Genomic DNA, 17,935 nt, shown 5'->3' with positions numbered 1-17,935 from the left:
AGCCCTATTGCTAAATCGCTAACTTCTCCTTCCTGGCTGTCCAGTGGCAGCAACCATCCCATGGGCTTTCCAGCCACACGTTTCCAGGCACGTTACAAAGGGTCTTCATTAGCCCCATAGTAGAGCTGGGGAAACTGAGGCACAGAGAAGCCCAGTGGGTGTCGGGGGCTGGGAAGGTAACTCAGGCTGAGGTGTGTGAGGTGCTGCATGGACTCAGCTGCAGCTCTGGAAAGGAGGCCCTGCTGGCCACAAGGGGAGATCCAGGCAGCTGAACGCCAGCGGCTCCCACCAGCATTTGGGGAGGTCACCAGCACTGAGCAGCAGCTGCTCCCAGTCCCCAGAGTAAAGAGCCACCCCCACACAAGCTGGGGGCAGTTGGTGCCTTAAATTGTTCCATGCCTCAGTTTCCCCACTTGCACCGACGGGATTGTGGAGTCCGCCCATGCTGCAAGGGGCTGCGCTGTGCCCTCTACAAAGCTCAGGGCCATCGCAGCGGCGCCAGTGCGGAGGCGCCAGCAGGGACTCAGCAGATTGTGTCTGGCCGGAGCGAGGACAGGGCAGGGCAAGGCAGGGCCTCTCCCTCTCCCTGACCTTTGCTCCAGGTGTGCTGACTCAGACAGGGCGAGGCTGTGGCCCAGGTGCAGAGCGGTCCCAGGTGGCTCTTGCAAAGGACAGGGCCTCTGCGTATCTGCCTGGAAGCGACAGCCCAGTGGGGTGGGTAGTGCATGATGGACAGAGAGGATGATGCAGGGATAGCAGTAAGGGCAGGACAAGTTGAGGGGGGTGCTTCCTCCCAATCCAATCACATGTCGGAGTCAGTGGAAGACATCACCTTGTCTCAGCAATGAGCAGAGGGTCTGAGGGCCACATCCTTATCTAGGGGCTAGCGCAAGGGGCTGGAAGTCCTGACACCGGTGTTCTAGTCTTACCTCTGGGAGGGGAATGGAGTCTAGTGGTTAGAGCAGAGGGCTGGGAGCTGCTGGGTTCTATCCCTGCCTCAGAGAGAGAAGTGCAGTTGAGTGGTTGTAATAGGTGGGGACTAGGAATGCTGCTCTAACACCACTCTCACTTTGCTGCAAGTTGACAAATCACTCCCCAGTCTGGGCTCCTTTCCCCTCCCCATGAAAGAGTCACAACAAACCCAGGGGAGCGGGAAGGGAATGGTAGGGTCCATCTGACTCACTGAAGATGGAAAGTGTCACATCAAACTCAGCTGTTTAGTATCATAATGGAAATCCTGCAAGTGCCTCTTGAAATGACAGACTATACATGTGCAGAGCATGTCTTCTCCTGCATTGAAATGCAGCTGCCTCTGGGGAGGGACTTGATGGCCAGTGGACAGAATACATTTTGTTGTGTGCATCTAGGTATGTTCAGATACGCAGCACCAATAGAAACACATACTACCAGCTATCGGCGCACTGCTAATCAGCTGGGCGGCACCTGAATCTCTCCTGGGCAGCTACCCAAGTGCTCAGCTTACAGGAAACTCCGGTAGAGGCTATTTATACAGCAATACTCACCTGCCATTGAGATGCAGCTGCCTCTGGTGTGGAGCACTGGGGCTGTTGATACAAGGATCCATCCCTCACTTGCTATTGAGATGCAGCTATTTCTGGGGAGAAATGAGAGGGCTGTTTATTCAGCGATCCCTCAGCCAGCATTGAGATGCAGCTGCCTTTGGGATGAGGCATAGGGGCTATTTAGCTGCCGGATACCTGATTCACTACTACAGGATTCACACTTGCAGCCCCTCTGCTACGTCCACCTCCTGTAGCAGCCTGGCTGGCTGTGGGCGACAATCCTGCAGGGAAAGGTCGGCATCTGTGAGCAGGTAGCAAAGGGCAGCTCCTGTCTGCCGGGCCCTGGCCATTTACAGCATAATGATCACATATAAAAGCCCCGGGAAAACAGCTTGTAAATGTCTGAGAGGTGTTTATGGAGGGGCTGGGCTTGTGGGAAGAATGGGAAGCAGCAGGATGCGGCCTCCTCTAGGGAGCTGCAGGCTCATATGCAAAGCTCTCTATGTGCCAGGCTTTCCCCCTAGACCTCCTCAGGAACATGGGGAGATGGGTAGCAGGGTGCAGTCCCAGCCAGGGGGCCTCAGATTATTGCTTGCTGTGGGATGCTGGGACCCAGCAGCCTACCCCCATCATCCGTTCCTGCCTGGGCTGGTTTTGCTGTGGTGGCTGATTCCTGCTCACTGGAACTAACAGAAGCATGGGATCCACCCCCTGAGCAAACAGCAGCTGCTGATATAAAAGGCTTGATAGCCCTGCGGCAAGGGGGAACATCCCATGGCAGGGCTGGAGGCTAGGGGCTGGATGTGGCTCCTGGGGGGATGTCTAGCCCCTACTGTGGCCCTGGTGAATTTAGGGTCAACTATTAATCCCTAGTTCACAGCACCTTGCAGCTCGGGCTCCGTATGAGGGCCCAGCCTGAGTCAACGCCCCTGTCCTGCCCTCCACCTCCTGTTAACGTGCCTCAGACATGTCCTAGCACCTTCCCCCCAAACCAGGCTCTGCCAAGGCTGGCTGGTCTTTAAAAACAAAATGGCAGCTTCCCAAGCCAAGACGTAGGGACGGTGGCTGGGCATCTTTGAACACAATGGCTGCCTCATGAGGCAAGGAATCCTGGGAGGTGGCTGGGGCTCTGGAGATAATGGGCACCTTACACACAAAAACACATTGGCTAACTAGGGGTTCTAAAACAAAATGGCTGCTTTGAGAGCCAAGGAATCATGGATGCTAATTGGTTTCCCTGAAACAAAATGGCTGCTTCACCTTCAAGACTCAAGGAATCATGGGATTGGATGAATGTCCTAAACCAAAATGGCTGCTTCAGTGCCCAAGGAACCGCCCAAGGGAACTAACCGGGTTTCCCAGAACACAATGGCTTTCCCATGAGCCAAAGAATCATGGGAGTTAATTGTGTTTCCCAAAACAAAATGGCTGCTTCACGACCATGGGAGTTGACTGCGTTCTCCAAAATAAAATGGCTGCCCCACAAGCCCAGGAATCCTGGGAGTTGATGGGTGTCGTAAAACAAGATGGCTGCTTCCAAGGGTCGAAGACCCATAGCCGTTGACTGGCTTGCCCAAAACACAATGGCCGCCCCATGAACCAAGAGCGAACGGAATTGAATTGAGTGGGTCTCCCAAAACAAAATGGCCGCCCCACAATCCAGGGTGCTGGCTGGGTTTTTACTCAACACCAGAGCCAAGGGTCTGGGCTGCCCCTGCCCAGGAGCTGGAAGCAGCTCAGCATGTGCAGAGGGAGAGCCTTGGAGACTCCTGTCCTGCGGCCTGTTTGACAGAGAGGCTGTTTCCCTACTCAGTTCACTCCTGCGCCTCTCCTCCTCATGTCCCCATGCCTGAGTAACAGCCCTGCTGGGCCGTGGAGAGGGGGCTCCGGGCTGGTGTTCGCTAGAGGCAAACAGCTGCTCCTTTCCCATCACCTTCCATAGGGGCAGGGTGAGGCTGCTCCTTGCTGCTGGTTAACCATTAACTCCGCTGCGGTTAGCTGTGGCTGGGGCGTTGCCAGCACCCTGGGGCAGGCTGGGGTCCCAAACTGCTGGGTGGCGCCTACCTCCTCCCGCCAAGACCTTGCTTCTTCCTCCCGCCTTCGCCCTTCAGCATGTGGGTTCAAGGCAAGCCTGTCTCCTCCGTAGGGAAAGATCCGATATGAGGGGGCAGCTGAGCCCCGTTCTGCAGCTGGCACCGGCTGCTGGCAGAGACAACCCTGTCCCTCTCCCCGGCCCTTTCGTGATTACTGGTGCGGCCCAGCTGCCTGCGCCCGGTGCTGTACAAACATAAAACAAGGGTTCCCTGCCTCGAAGAGCTACAAGCGTTGGCTTGAGAGCTGGCCGAGATATTTAGCCTTCCTCTGCACTCTTTACCTGTCCCCAGGGGCTGGCTACATCATGGGACTGGGTGGCAGGCTGTCCCCAAAGCCTGTTGGCACGGCTGGGGGGGACAGAGCCCTTTGGGGTCACCTCCCCGCCACCCGTCCAAACGGAAGGAGCTAATTCCACCACGCGTGAAAGGTCTATTGAAGGAAAACACAGCCAATTTAACTGTCCCGCCCTGCCCCCAGGCTTGGAAACCCACCTCCCTGGAATCAACTGCTGCCTTCTTCTCCCCGCCTTCCTCCCCCCCGGCCCCGGCCTGTCTCAGTGTCCCACTGTCTCACACCTTGGAAGGAAACTGGCAGCGCTGACAGGAGCATCTTTATACTCACTGCCATGCCCGCACCCATCCCACCTTGCTGGAGACAAAGGCCCGTGTGTTCAGAGCCGGCCTGCCCGCCTCGCCCAGCCCTGCCTGCCTGGAAGGCACACAGGCCCCCGTGTTGATTTAAGAATGTATGGATCTATATAAAACTGCTCCCAGCAGCCGGGCCGGGGGACGGATGTTTTCAGGGAAGCCGCGTGAGGATGTGAGGAAGGCAGGAGCGGCGGCTTCCCAGGCTTCACCCGGCAGAAGGGCCGGTCGGTTGCTTTTTCACACCCGCCCGTGGCCCCGGCGGCTGGAGCCGAGCCGCCCCGGTGGGCTGTGGCATTCCTGGGGCAGCCCAAGGAATGGCCTCGTGTGGGGCACCAGGCTGCTTTCCGGAGCTGAGGAGACTGGGGATATTTAGGAGTTTGGTTTTCATAGGGGCGTGTAATAAAAGGAGCAGCCCCCAGCAGGCGTCTAGGAGTGGCTGTGGTTCTCCACCTGCCCACACCCCATTCTGCAGTGCACTTGGTGAAGGGTAGGGGGCGCTGTGCTCCCACCCGCCCACACCCCATTCTGCAGTGCCCACGGCGGGGGCTAGGGGGCGCTGTGCTCCCACCCGCCCACACCCCGTTCCGCAGTGCCCATGGCGGGGGCTAGGGGGTGATGTGCTCACACCCGCCCACACCCCGTTCCGCAGTGCCCATGGCGGGAGCTAGGGGGCGCTGTGCTCCCACCCGCCCACACCCCGTTTCGCAGTGCCCATGGCGGGGGCTAGGGGCACTGTGCTCCCACCTGCCTACACCCCAGTCCTCAGCACTCCGGTGCTTCAGGCATGTCTCCTCTGTAGCAGCCTAGCTGCGGGCCACCCTTCTGGCTCCGGGCCCCTGGAAGTTGGGAGGCACCTCGCGAGCACAGAGGCCATTTGTCCCACTAGTGACCTCAGAAATGGGTGCCCAGCTTGGCACCACTTGGGCCGAACTCGCGAAAGTCCTGAGCGTTGGCTGGCTCCGGCTGGCAGTGTGGGTGGTGGGTGCTGTCGGCACCTCTGACTGCGCTGGCTGAAGTGGCCAAGTAACACGATGGGAGACAGCCCAGGGGAGAGGCAGAAGCCCAGGAAGTGTGGCCTGGTGGCTGCAACATACAGCTGGGGAACAGGAAACCTGATCCCAATTCCTGTGTGTCTGGGCGGCGCCCGGCCCAACGAGCCCCTGATCTCGGTCGCTGTGTGTCTGGGGGCGCCCGGCCCGACGAGCCCGATCTCGGTCGCTGTGTGTCTGGGTGCGCCCGGCCTGATGGGGCCCTGATCTCAGTCACTGTGTGTCTGGATGCACCCGGCCCGATGAGCCGCTGATCTCGGTCACTGTGTGTCTGTGCCAGTTGCTGCGCAAACACACTAATTCCTTTTGTGCTGGGCTGGTCTCACCTGGGGACTGTAGCTTCTAGTGGAACAGAGAGAAGGCAGCGTGTGAAGATTGGGAGAACTCCAGACCTGTCTAGCGGCTAACCCCCCACCAACCTTCCCCCCTCAGCGACAGGTCCCACTGGTGGGGAGGGGGCAGGAGGGGAGAGCCACATTCCTAAGTTTTGGGGGCCCAGAGGGTTGGCTCCAGGTCAGTTCAAGGGGGAGGCTGGAGCAGTGTTTGGAGGCTGGAGAGGAGAGCAGAGGCCTTGTGGGACGGTCGGGGGGAGCCATTTCTAGCCAGCCCCACAGGCCTTTGAACCAGGCTGCCTTTGGAGGAGGTGTCGGCTGGGCAGTGACGGGGCTGGGGTGGCTGTGACGGAGGCACAGCGTTGGGAGCCTCAAAGGGGCCATTGTAGTCTCCGCAGAGCGGGCTGCCGTGCGCGCCTGCCGGTTATTTATATCCATGGCAGGTATTCCACGTTGCCGCTGGCACACGTACCGCCCGCACCCCCCCCCCGACTGACGGGAAACTCACCTGGTCTGAGACAGTCACACAGATAGCAGGGGCAAGATAGGCTGGGCTGCCCCCTGTCACTGATGGCCAGCCGCCCCATTGCAAGCATGGCCAGCCTTGGCGGGGTACATGGGGTAAGTCCCATGCGCTGCTCTGGGGCTGCTTTCTAGCTAGGCAGCGTCAGTCTGGGGACCCGGCCCTCCACGCATTATGGCTGTCTGTATCTGACTGTGCGCACAGGCCTGTCTGGGACTCTGCATGTGTGTCTCTGTACATGCATGTCCATACCTGTGTCCCCGCGTGTGTGTGCACGTGACCGAACATGTCTTTGTGTGCAGGCCTGTGTATTTCAGGGCGTCTCCGTGTTGCTGCGTGTGTCTCTCTGTCTGTCTGTCTGTCTTTGTACCTGTGTGCATCCATCTCTGCACGTTGGTGTGTCTGTGGATCTGGGCACATACATGTCTACCTGCGTGTGTCGTGCATGGACATGTTTCTGTGCATGACTCTCCGCCTGTGTCTCTGAGTGTGTGTCTCTGGACATGTGTTTCTCTGTGTCTCATTGTTCTCAAGCTGCAAACCCTCCTGCACCCCAGACCAGGTTGGGGACATGGGGCTGGGGTGAGCACCCTGTACTCTGGGGCTGCAAACCTGTGGGTGAAAGGTCAACACCCAGCTGGGATCCCAGCCCCGCCCTGCAGTGCTGGCGAAGGGGTGGAGTGGCGTTTTCACACGGCCAGGTCCCCATGGGCTGGGCTGACGCAGGTGTGTCCGGGTAGCTGGGCGTTCCCCAGGATCCCTGCTGTTTGCACTCACGCAGGCATGGGAGGAAATCTTTGCAGCAAAGCAAACAGAGGTGATGGGAAAGCCCTACAGGGCTGGGCCTGGGGCCCTGGGGCTTGGCCTTCATGGCCCAGTGAGCCCTAGAGCATGGAGCCAGATGTGGGGCATCCTGGTGGCTGGGGGTGGGAGCCCAGGGGTGGGAAGGGGCATTTTCATTGCAGTGAGTCCTCATTGGAAGCTGATGCCAGGTTCACACACACACCTACCATGTCCCTTTTAGTTTTTTCCATCCGGGGCAGAATAAATTTTGTTCTGTGCACCTAGGTAGGTGCAGCTGTGCACCACCAATAGAAACACAGGCTGCCAGCTGGGGGCGCTCTGCTAATCTGATGGATGGCTCCTGAATCTCCCCTGGGCAGCCACCCAAGGGCTCAGCTTACAGGGAACCCTGCCCCCTGGCTTCCCTCTGGGGAGGGGGCCCCATTACAGCCCTCATGTGGATGAGCTCGTGGGGCTAGGGGCCGGGTGCCCTGTTCCCCATATCCGTCTCGTCCCCTTCCACCCCTACAACTGCCATAGTTGTCCTGTCCCTTTCACTATCTCGACCTGCTAAGTCATCCTGCTCCCTCCCCTTTCCTGGCCCCATAGCCATGGTACTCTCTCCCCTGTCCTGCCCCTCCCCATTCTGGCCCCATAAGCCTCTTGCCCCCTCCCTGTTTCTGAGTCCCTGAGCCGACTCCCCCTCCCCCCCTTTCCTGCTCCACCAGGGCCTGCGCCCATGGCCCCTTCCTGACCCCCAGGGCACTAGGCGATGGCGCCTTTCTGCTGAGATAAGCTGCAGATTGTGGGCGTGCACATGTGTGCGTGCGAGTGTGCGCATCTGCACGTGAGTGTGCACCACTCTCGCACGATTACACCCATGCACACGCATCGACCTCTCTGGCTCCCACACACTGAAGTTGCACCGATGCACACAGGTGTCCACTACTCCCCGCCGTCCCGCTACATGCTTGCACTCGTGAAAACACAGCTGCGTGCCTGTCGGCTGGGGGAGGTTTGTACAGTGCGCAGGTGTGCAGCACACACAGGACTATCTGTGCGGTGGGGGTGTGTGCAAATAAGTGTGCATGCATGTGTGTGTGTCTGGATTGCGGGGGCACTTAGGAGCCTTGTGCCACACGCAGTAGGGGCCTGGGCTGCGAGGCGCGTCTGCCAGAGGTGGGGCTGTGGGGGGGGCCCGTTCCCCTGTGTGCCTCCCCAGAGGGCAACTGCACCTCCCAGTTGGTCCCAGATCACCCCAGTACTTTTCCACTCCCAGCCGTAGCTTGTTTTCCTTTCCACCCTCTCCCCGGCCGGGCGGGTGTCCCCCCTTCTCCTGCCCTGCCCCGTTCCCCGCCCCCACCGGGTCCCAGGACAGCCACCTCTGTTTCCAGGGGGCTGCGCGGCCTGGGGCTGCAGCCGACGGGGTTTATTTGCGGCCCGAGGCAGGGCTGTGGTGAGCCCCGTCGGGCTGGGAATAAACAGTGCTTTGCTGAGAGGGGCTGCTCAGACGGCCGGGGAGTGTTCCTTGGTTTGGATGGCAATGGGGGGTGAAGTCAGGTCGTGCCTCTGGTGGGTAAATTTAGAATCCCTTGGCCAGGCTGGGCCGTTTGGCTGAGATCAGGGCCGCGTCGGGCCAGGTGCTGCCCAGACACACAGCGACTGAGATCAGGGCCCTGTGGGGCTGGTTAATCGGTGAAACAATGCATGGGGAGGGGGAGTGAATTGCCTTACTCTGCCCTGCATAAGCAGCAGATGCACAACGAATGGGGCCTGTGGTGCTGGGGGACAGAGAACCGGGGCCCCATGTTTAGTCCCACAAGTCAGAGGAGGGATGGAGCTGGTATGTGCCCCTTGGACCCCTGCATTGCCATGTTGTGGGACAGGTCGAAGGGGGTGTGCTCCCTTGCTGCAGTGTGCCCCTGGGCTCTTCGCAAGCGTGGCGACCAGCCAGAGCCCAGCCGTGTCCCCTGTGCCAACACATCTCATGCCAGGGGATTTCTGGGGATCATGCCCCAGCCATGTGGTCTCCCAGGGCTGCAGGAGGGTGCTAGTGGAGCAGAATCACTGGGGGCACTGGGCTGGGGCCACGTCTCCCTGCCTCACCCCAGCTCTCATGCTGCATAGGGCACGCCCGCTGTTCTCCAGCCTGCTGCATAAAGTGGGTGGGGTCCTTTTGTCACCAGCCTTCCAGGATGCTGGTTCCTGCTTGGGGATTTACTGCAGAGCCACAGAGCCATCAGCTTCCCCCACTGTCACCTCCCTCCACCCAGCCTGGGAAACAGTGCTGGGAGTCCTGGAGCAGAGACGCTGCCTCCTCCCCAGGCCTGCTGCAACCCCTGCGGGAGTTGGGCACACAGTCTCTTAGCACAAGAAGAAGTCCTGTGGCGTCTTATAGACTAACAGATATTTTGGAGCATGAGTTTTCGTGGGCAAAGACCTGCTTCATGCATCTGGTGAAGCGGGTCTGTGCTCACGAAAGCTCATGCTCCAAGATATCTGTTAGTCTATAAGGCGCCACAAGACTTCTTGTTCTCGAAGCTGCAGACTAACACAGCTACCTCTCTGATACTACTCTCTTCTTAGCAGTGTTGTAGTTCCTGGGGTCCCAACGGAAATAGGAAATGTTAGGTAGGTGCTGCACAAACCCCACGGAGATCACAGTGACCGAGATCAGGGCCCCGTCGGGCCGGGTGCCCCCAGACACACAGTGAGCGAGATCAGGGCACTGTCAGGCCAAGGGCTGCACAGACCTCCCTGACATCAGGGCCCTGTCACGTTGGATGTTGCAAAGACCTCATCTGAGATCAGGGGCCTATGGCGGCACAGATCCAGAGAGAGAGAGTCTGTGCCCCAAAGAACTCACAGTTTAAACAAAGCTGGTGAAGGGAACCTGAGGTCCAGGGACGTGACCTGACTATTCAAGCTCGCCCAGGGGTCTCTCACAGAGCTGGGAAATGAACCGGGATCTCAAGCCAGTGCCATAACCCCCTCAGCTCCATGCCCAGCTGTCAGAAAGCCCCTGCCCTGCACTGGGCTTTGGGGCTCTGGGAGTCGGTTTCTGCCTCCATCAGGAAAGGCCTTTTCTTTGGCCACAAGTTTCCCGGAGATTTCCTTTTTGCAGCAGTCCAAGGCACGGCCTTGCTGGACCTGCCATCTCCCACCATTGGCTGAGCTGGGCCCTGGGGACTCAACTCAACCACCCAGGCAGGGGCACTGGGTGGGCTGGGCCTTCCATCTCCAGAGGCCTCAGACTAGTCCCTAGTGCCAGTGACGGTCCTCACCCTCTGCCTCCCGACAGAGATCACCCAGTGGGAGGGCTCAGGCCCGAATACCCGGCGGGCCGGTGAGCTGCCAGCTGCCTGGCTTGTTTTCATGCCGAGGTGTCACTGCAGTGACAGCCGGCTGCCCAGCCAGGGGCACATAAAGAGCCCTTTCTGGTCAGTGCGCAGCTAAAAACAGCTCTGGGGCGGGAGAAATGGAGCCAGCTGTTCTCCCCGTTCCTCCCAGAGCTCTCAGGAAGGCTCATCCTGTCGGGCTGGGGGGTGCAGGGCTGGGCTGGCCTCAAGGTGCAAAGAAGGAGCTGAGTTCCTTCCCTCCAGAAACCTTCTGTCTGAGCAGCCCAGAGGCGGGGAGATAAAAGAGAGATGCAGAAGTCTTCCCCTGACAGAAATCTTCCCAGCACCTGTGCCTGTCTCCATACAGCCCGCCCACGCATCAGTCCGTGCGTCTGTCTGTATCTGACTGTCTGTCCGTCTCCATACATCCTGTCTCTGAGTGTCTGTCAGTCTCCGTGCACCCTGTCTGTGTATCTCCATAAAACCCATCTGTGTGCCTGTCTCCATCCACCCGGCATCCCAGCACCTCTCTGAACCACCACCTGCCTCCTCTCTTCCAGCCGGAAGGCAGCTCCATCCTGAGGGCTACGGACCAGACGGATGTGCCCCGGCATAGAATGTTGCTCTTCACTGATCAGCTGAGGCAGCTCAGAACCAGGCCAGAGCAGTAAGAAGCTCACAGCCAGATCCCAGCTGTTGTCAATGGACCAAAGTTCCCTTGCAGTCAATGGGACCAGATCCCAGCTGGGGTCAATGGGTCATAGCACCACTGGAGTCAATGGGACCAGATCCCAGCTGGGTCAATGGGCCATAGCACCTTTGGAGTCAATGGGCTGTAGCTCCATTGGAGTCAATGGGCCAGATCCCAGCAGGTTTTAATCACCATATGTACCAGCATCATCTGCTTTTGAAATGTTAAGTTCCTTTGTGCTTTCTTCCATCCCAGCTCACAGGAGCAGTTCCCCAGAGACCTCTGCAGTACCCCCCACTGCCCTCCCTCTGCCCCTTCTGCCACCCACAGTACCCACCCATCTTCCCTCCATGCAAGAAACCATGGACCAAACCCCCAGCCAAACTAAACACCATCCCAAATCTTTCCCCTTCCTCTCCCACAGCTGGGAGCACCTGCTGGCTGGCCTGCCCTGATAGGGACACAGAACAGCCCAGACAAGGAAACAAAACATTCCAAAAGCCAACCCTACCAAAACAAACCATGGGAGGGAGTAAGAACTCAGGATGGACATCAGCTGTGCCATGCTTGGCACCTGACTAAGAGGAGCCCAGACGTCGTGGTATGATGAAGGTGGAGTAAGAATGGAATCAAATCACCAGCCCCCACTAGAACAGACTCACCTAGGCTGAACTAGAGGCAGAACTGGTTGGAAAACAATATGCCTGTTCTCTTGAGAAATTTTTTCCAACCCAAAGCTGATGTTGTTGATTTCCCGCCAAATGAACCCCCCCCAAATCCTTTCGATGGGGGAAGGTGATTTCTTGTCTTGGTCATGATTAGGTGCTTTGTTTTGTTTCAAGAATGCCCATGTGGTCTCTACCAGGGCGAAGCACGCGAGGAAGTAGGATATTCCGAGGGGTGACTGCTCTATTTGTAGGATGCAGCGGTCGAAGGGGAAGGAATCAGAGGGATCACATGTTGCAACTTAACGCTTTTACCAAACCAAGGAACATAGAAACGAGCCAGTGGGACTGTTTCCTGTTGGAAGATTTCATGGAAATGGAAGTGGGCCTGCCATGTGTTTGGATTCCAGCTAAACTGCATTTTCTGACAATAAACGGTTCTGAGAAGTCACGCTGCCCAGAGGCGTTTCATTTGCCCTTTGGACTTCATCGGCTGGCTGCATCTGCCTGTTGTTTTCAGTCAGCCCTTCAGGGCTGGGGCTGTCTCCTGGTGATATGTTTGTGCAGGGCCTCGCACGAGGGAGTCAAACTGAGGACCAATGTTCCCTATAAGCTGCGCGCTTGAGCAGCCACTCAAGAGAGATTCAGGTGCCGCCTGAGTGCCTGCAGCCAGCAGCATAAGTTTCTACTGGTGGTGTACATCTGGACATGTGTCAATGAAAGCAACACAATTTTTTTCACCCGGAGATAGAAAGCATTAGAGGGAACATTGACCAGAAGCTTGTATTTCTACCGGTGATGCACATCCACACATAACAACATTTATTCCACACACAAATAGATAAAAACGAGCGGGAACACCACAAGGGAGTACGGCAATACAATACACAGCTAAACATTCACCTGAGCTGGCGATCTGCCCTTCCAAGAACCACCACGAAGTTTCATTCCTGTCGTTGTTGCTAGCTCCCCACTCAGTCTGAGAACGCTCCCATGTTACTTTCTCTCTCTCCCTCTCACCAAAGCATTTAAGATCCTTCCCTGGTGAGGGGGTCCATGGCAGAAACCTAGAATGCCAGACAGAGCCCCCCAAAGGTTTCCAGGGCACCGTGCACCCCATGTGCCTAGGGATTGCCTTCCCTGTCACTGTCATTGCAGCCACCTCTGGGGAGGGATGGGGCAGCTGCACAGCTGCACAACACAGCCGTTTAGGACAGGAGGTGAAGGAGGATCCTCAGTGCAATGGAAACATCAGGGGAGACTTTTAGGGAGGCCTGATGGAAGAGTCTGACTTGAAGTGCAGCCAGGAGATGCACAGTTAGCGTCTCATCTTGTGTGATGAATAGCTCCATGGCACCCCAGGGCCAAGTTGCTGATGGGCAGGTCCCAGATCCCAGATTCCCAGCCCTGCAGATCCCAGGCCTGCTGGCCAGCAGTGAATGATCCTTTCAGGCAAGGCAGCCCCAGGAAATCCGCTCTCTCTGCAGAATATTTAGACTCTTGGCCGGTGGCGTGGAGCTGAGAGCCGTGAGGAAAGAGAGTGCATTAAGGGGCCCTGCTGGGTTCACGCCGTTGGAACATCAGAAACCACAGCTTTCCGGCTCCTGCCCCCAGCTCCAGTGCCAGGGGAGCCATGGCTCAGCTGGGAGCTGGCACGGTGCCAGCAGAGGCTACCCTAGATGGCAGCGGGGCTGGGACACAGAACCCAGCTGCTCAGGCTATGGACAAACATGCCTGGCTGTCTCCAGCAAATGGGCTTCTCCAACTCCTACCTGATCCCTCCCCATGCCTGTCCTGTGTGGAGAGCGCTCAGCACTGGCACAGCCTGGAGAGAGAGGCCAGCCCTGGGATCCCCATTGGTCTCTGGGGGAAACTGAGGCACGACGAGAGATGCTGCAAATTCACATAGCCACGCTGGGGGCAGAATCCTGGAGTCTGCCTGCTCATCCCCTGTTCTAATCACTAGACCCCACTACTTGTTCCTGAGATGACCCCAATCCTTGTCTCTGACCACTAGACCGCGCTGTCTCCTCAGGGCAGCTATTTCACTTTATGCCTGGCAGCAAGGGACAATCTTCCCTCCCTCTCCCCAGGCTGACAGCCCGCTGCCCTGTCCTGAGCTGTGGGACCTGCCCGTATTCCAGGGCCTGCCTGGAGCACCTCAAGGCAGCTCCAACAAATGTTTCTGCCATGGGCTCGAGGGGGAGGTGTGTGTGATCAGAGAATAGCCCGGGGGAGTGTGCCCTGGCCATGCCCCGATCTCCGCCCCATGGGCCCTGTGGGTCAGACAATAGCCACAATGCAGTGTGCTCTGGCGACATTCTCATCTGTCTCCTCTGGCTGGGATGTGAGCAGGACCCTCACACAGTCTGGGGAGACGCCCTGCGTGTGGGAGTCTCAGGGGTCGTTTTCCCACCCTGTGAAGACCCCTTGCAGTGCTGGTGTGGGAGGGAAGGGATGGGGCCAAAGATGGGGAGGGGGCCTGAGAGTACCTGAAGGCTCCTGTCTTAGTGGGGCTGGACTCGGGGGGGGAGGGGGCAGCAGAGCCTCGGCATCACACAGGGGCTTTCTGCTGCCATGTTGTTTTTTCCAGCATTGCGTGGAATTGCAGAGCGGCCGGCACCCGCTCACACAGGCTCCATTCAGCCGCCCGGCCGGAGCAGCCACCGCTGGCAGCCCCCAGCCAGCCTGTCCCTGGCCAGCCCATGGCATGGGACAGCCAACACAGAGCGTGGGGGCAGGGGGAAGTGACTCAGAGACCAAGCACTGGGGGTGGGGAGAGGTGTACAGGAAGAGCTTCATTCATAGATTCCAAGGCCAGAGGGACCTCAGTAATCGTTTCGTCTGAGAAATCACAGCATTAACCAGGCCAGGATGCTGGTCTGAATGAGTCTGCCTGAACTCTGCAGCAGAGTGAGAGATAGATAGATAGTTTGTGGGGGGTTAGATAGATAGATAGACAGATAGATTCATAGATAGACAGGCTAAAGAGGTAGCTGTGTTAGTCTGTAGCTTCACAAAAAAACCCAAGTCCTGTTGCACCTTAAAGACTAACAATTTTATTTATTAGGTAACGAGCTTCATGGGTAAGAACCTCCTCATCAGATTCAATCTGAAGGCAGCTCATTACCTAATGAATAAAATTGTTAGTCTTTAAGGTGCTACAGGCCTGCTTTTTGAGATAGATAGCTAGAGAGTTAGGAGCGTGTGAGGTCAGATAGCTAGAGAGGGTGGCTGGGGAGAGTGAGGGAGCAAGAGGTACGATAGCATGGAGATGGATGGGTGGGTAAATAGATCTCATTGCTCTGGGCTGGGGCATCAGTCAAAGCAGACTGAGGCTCTGTCGAGAGGCCCAAGGAGCAGGGCTGGGGGGCGGGGGGCACCCTAGAAGTGGCCCCAGTTGAAGACTCCAGGCCTGGCCCTGCGGTTCCAGCTCAGCCAGCCCCCTTCTCCGGCCTGACTCTGCTCCAGCACAGCGCGCACCGGGCAGCGTCTCCTCCGGCCCCGGCAGGAGCTGCGGTGCCCTGATTAGCGATCCAGCAGTGCTGGGTGGGCGGGTCTGTGAGGGGCCGCATGGGCTCTGTGTTTGCCCAGCAAACTGTCCCTGCGGTCGTGGCCAGGCCAGGAGGGTCTGGGGACAAAGGTCCTGAGGTAGCAAGAAGTGACGTGGAGGGCACAGGGTGGAGGGGGCTGCTCCCCTGGCTGGGGGCTGGGGACTGGGGGAGGGGCTCCGGCCTCAGCCCCCTCTGGAGGGGACAGGCTTATGGGGCAGTGGGGGGAGCCCAGCGGCCACCTCCCTTGGAGCTGTGGGACAACCCCTGGTAAGGCACTCAGGGGCTGGGAGTGCCATGAAGAAGGGTGGGGAGCGGCTGGAGCCAGTGCTGGGGCTGGGAGTGGGGGAGTTGGGAGCTGGGGCCCTGGGTGGGATGTGGCCCTGGACTGAGGGAGGGGCTCATCCTGCCACACTGAGCTTGGCCCAGGCCCAGCCCCAGCCCCAGGAACTGGCAGCAGGGACATGCGGTGTTGGGAATGGTCCAGTTTGCGCTCCAGAGGGTCCCCCACCGGGGTGTCAGGTCATATCCGTGACGTGCACCGAGGCGGGTGCGGATGGGCTCCACCAATAGAAACGCAGGCTGCCGGCGCACTGCCAACGAGACGGGTGGCACCTGGATCTCTCTGGGCGGTCGCCAAGTACTCAGCTTACCAGGAACCCTGGTTAGGACTGAGGGGATGCAGGTGAAGCCCTGTATCACCTTGCGAGTGACACATGCTCCCTCAGGACCCCGTCTGTACAGGGGGAGCTGGGAAGAAAAACTGCCCAGGTAGGAGGGATTTGGGACAAGGGACTGTCGCTCACCCTTTGTGTGGGCAGCACCCAGCCCGACGGGGCCCTGGTCTCAGTCACTGTGTGTCTGGGGGCGTCCACTCGACAGGGCCCTGATCTCGGTTGCTGTGTGTCTGGGGGCGCCCGGCCCAACGGGGCCCTGGTCTTGGTCGCTGTGCGTCTGGGGGTGCCCGGCCTGATGGGGCCCTGATCTTGGTCACTGTGTGTATGGGCAGCGCCTGGCCCAACGGGGCCCTGATCTTGGTCACTGTGTGTCTGGGTGGCACCCGGCCCAACGGGGCCCTGATCTCGGTTGCTGTGTGTCTGGGTGGCACCTGGCCTGACATGGCCCTGATCTCAGTTGCTGTGCGTTTGTGCAGTGCCAGGTCCTAATCTGGGTTGGGAATTGTACAAGCTCCTCTCATGCAAATAATAATGACAAAATTGTGAGCCCAAACTCTTTGTGAAATGCGTGCGGAAAATCCTGTTGGTTGGTGACCCAGTCGCTGATCAAACCAAGGGATGAATGAGCTCACAGAGTGGAATTTACCCTGGGGACACACAGCCACAGACATGCACTCTATGCTGGTGGAAATTATCAGGAGACAACCTGGGCCCTGATCCTCTGATTAGTTGTGTCTAGAGCTTGGTGGGATTCTTTTTCTAAAGGGTTTTTGGATGGAAATGGATTTTCCAGAATCTGCAAATGAAATATTTCCTTGCAGGTCAGTTTGCCGTGAATTTGTCTCTGCTGATGTGCTGCCATTCCTCATGGAAGTTGTAGTACAAATTCTTCATGCCCCCTATTCTCTCCTTTGGGACAGGCTCCTTTGATGGACTACATCTCCCATAGACCCAATGGTCTCCACAAGTGTGCCTGATCTGTGGTGCATCATGAGATATGCAGTCCAGCCAGGACACTGAGCCCAAGATGGAGTTTAATGTCGAATTGTTTGAAAAAGTTTCCTCATTTCCCAATCACAATTTCTGGGATGCTTCATTCCATTAAAATTTTGGACATTGTGATTTTTTTTGGAATACAACCACATGTCTGAATATTGGAATTTCCTGCAGGACAGAAACTGATTTACTCGCTGCTCTTCCCTTGCAGCTAGACCAGCTACACTGGTGCTGTTGTCGGCAGAATTGTTGTAGCTGTGAGCAAGGGAAGCTAACTGTGGTAACAGCACAATTGCCTATCTAGGTGGATAAACTGTTGCAGCGAAGAAATGTGGTTTTTTTTAATGACTGTGAACACCAGAAAAAAAAAAAAAAGACAAGACACACTTAAAACCAACCGTCCACAAACAAATCTCTCCTAAGGTGTGATATATTAAAACCAACTCTATGAATCCCTTTTCCAAAGCAAATATTTAAATATAAAGCCATTTACAAACAACAAAAAAAATAGTCTAGAACAAATTCCCAGCCCCCAACTTCACACTCGTGGGCCCACTTTGTTCCTGGCACAGCTAAACCCCTTGAATGTAACAGTGGAATCCTGCAGCTCTGCTTGGTTTGTGAGTTCCCATGAAGCTCTGGGGGGAACTGTAACATTTCGGCAGACAATTCCTTGGGCCTTGGGAACTGCAGGGGTTGCTCCTAGGCTCCAAGTTTGAGGCTAGGGGCTGGATGTAGTCCTGGAAAGTGGCCAGGGTGAGAGGACCAGTGGAATGCGTTGACCCCACCTGGCTGGTTTCTGGGGGAGAGACTTTGTCCTGTAACCTTGAAAGGTTTGGAGAGGGGAGTGAGGAGATGGAGGTGGAAAGGGCGAAGGTCTTTTCCACGCTGAGGAAAGGAGCCCTCGGTCATAGGGTGGCAACGGGACTACAAAGTGCCTGGTAGCACTGTGGTTTCTTGTTGCTTCCTCCACATCTTGCATGGTGGGTGATGGATGGGAGCGCCTTGCATTCGGCGGGAAAACACCATCCACCCCTCGCCCAGATCTCCCCAGGCAGCTGTATTC

This window comes from Carettochelys insculpta, chromosome 22 (assembly GCF_033958435.1).
Source record: "Carettochelys insculpta isolate YL-2023 chromosome 22, ASM3395843v1, whole genome shotgun sequence".
NCBI classification, from domain to species: Eukaryota; Metazoa; Chordata; order Testudines; family Carettochelyidae; genus Carettochelys; species Carettochelys insculpta.
This window is presented reverse-complemented; position numbering follows the sequence as displayed.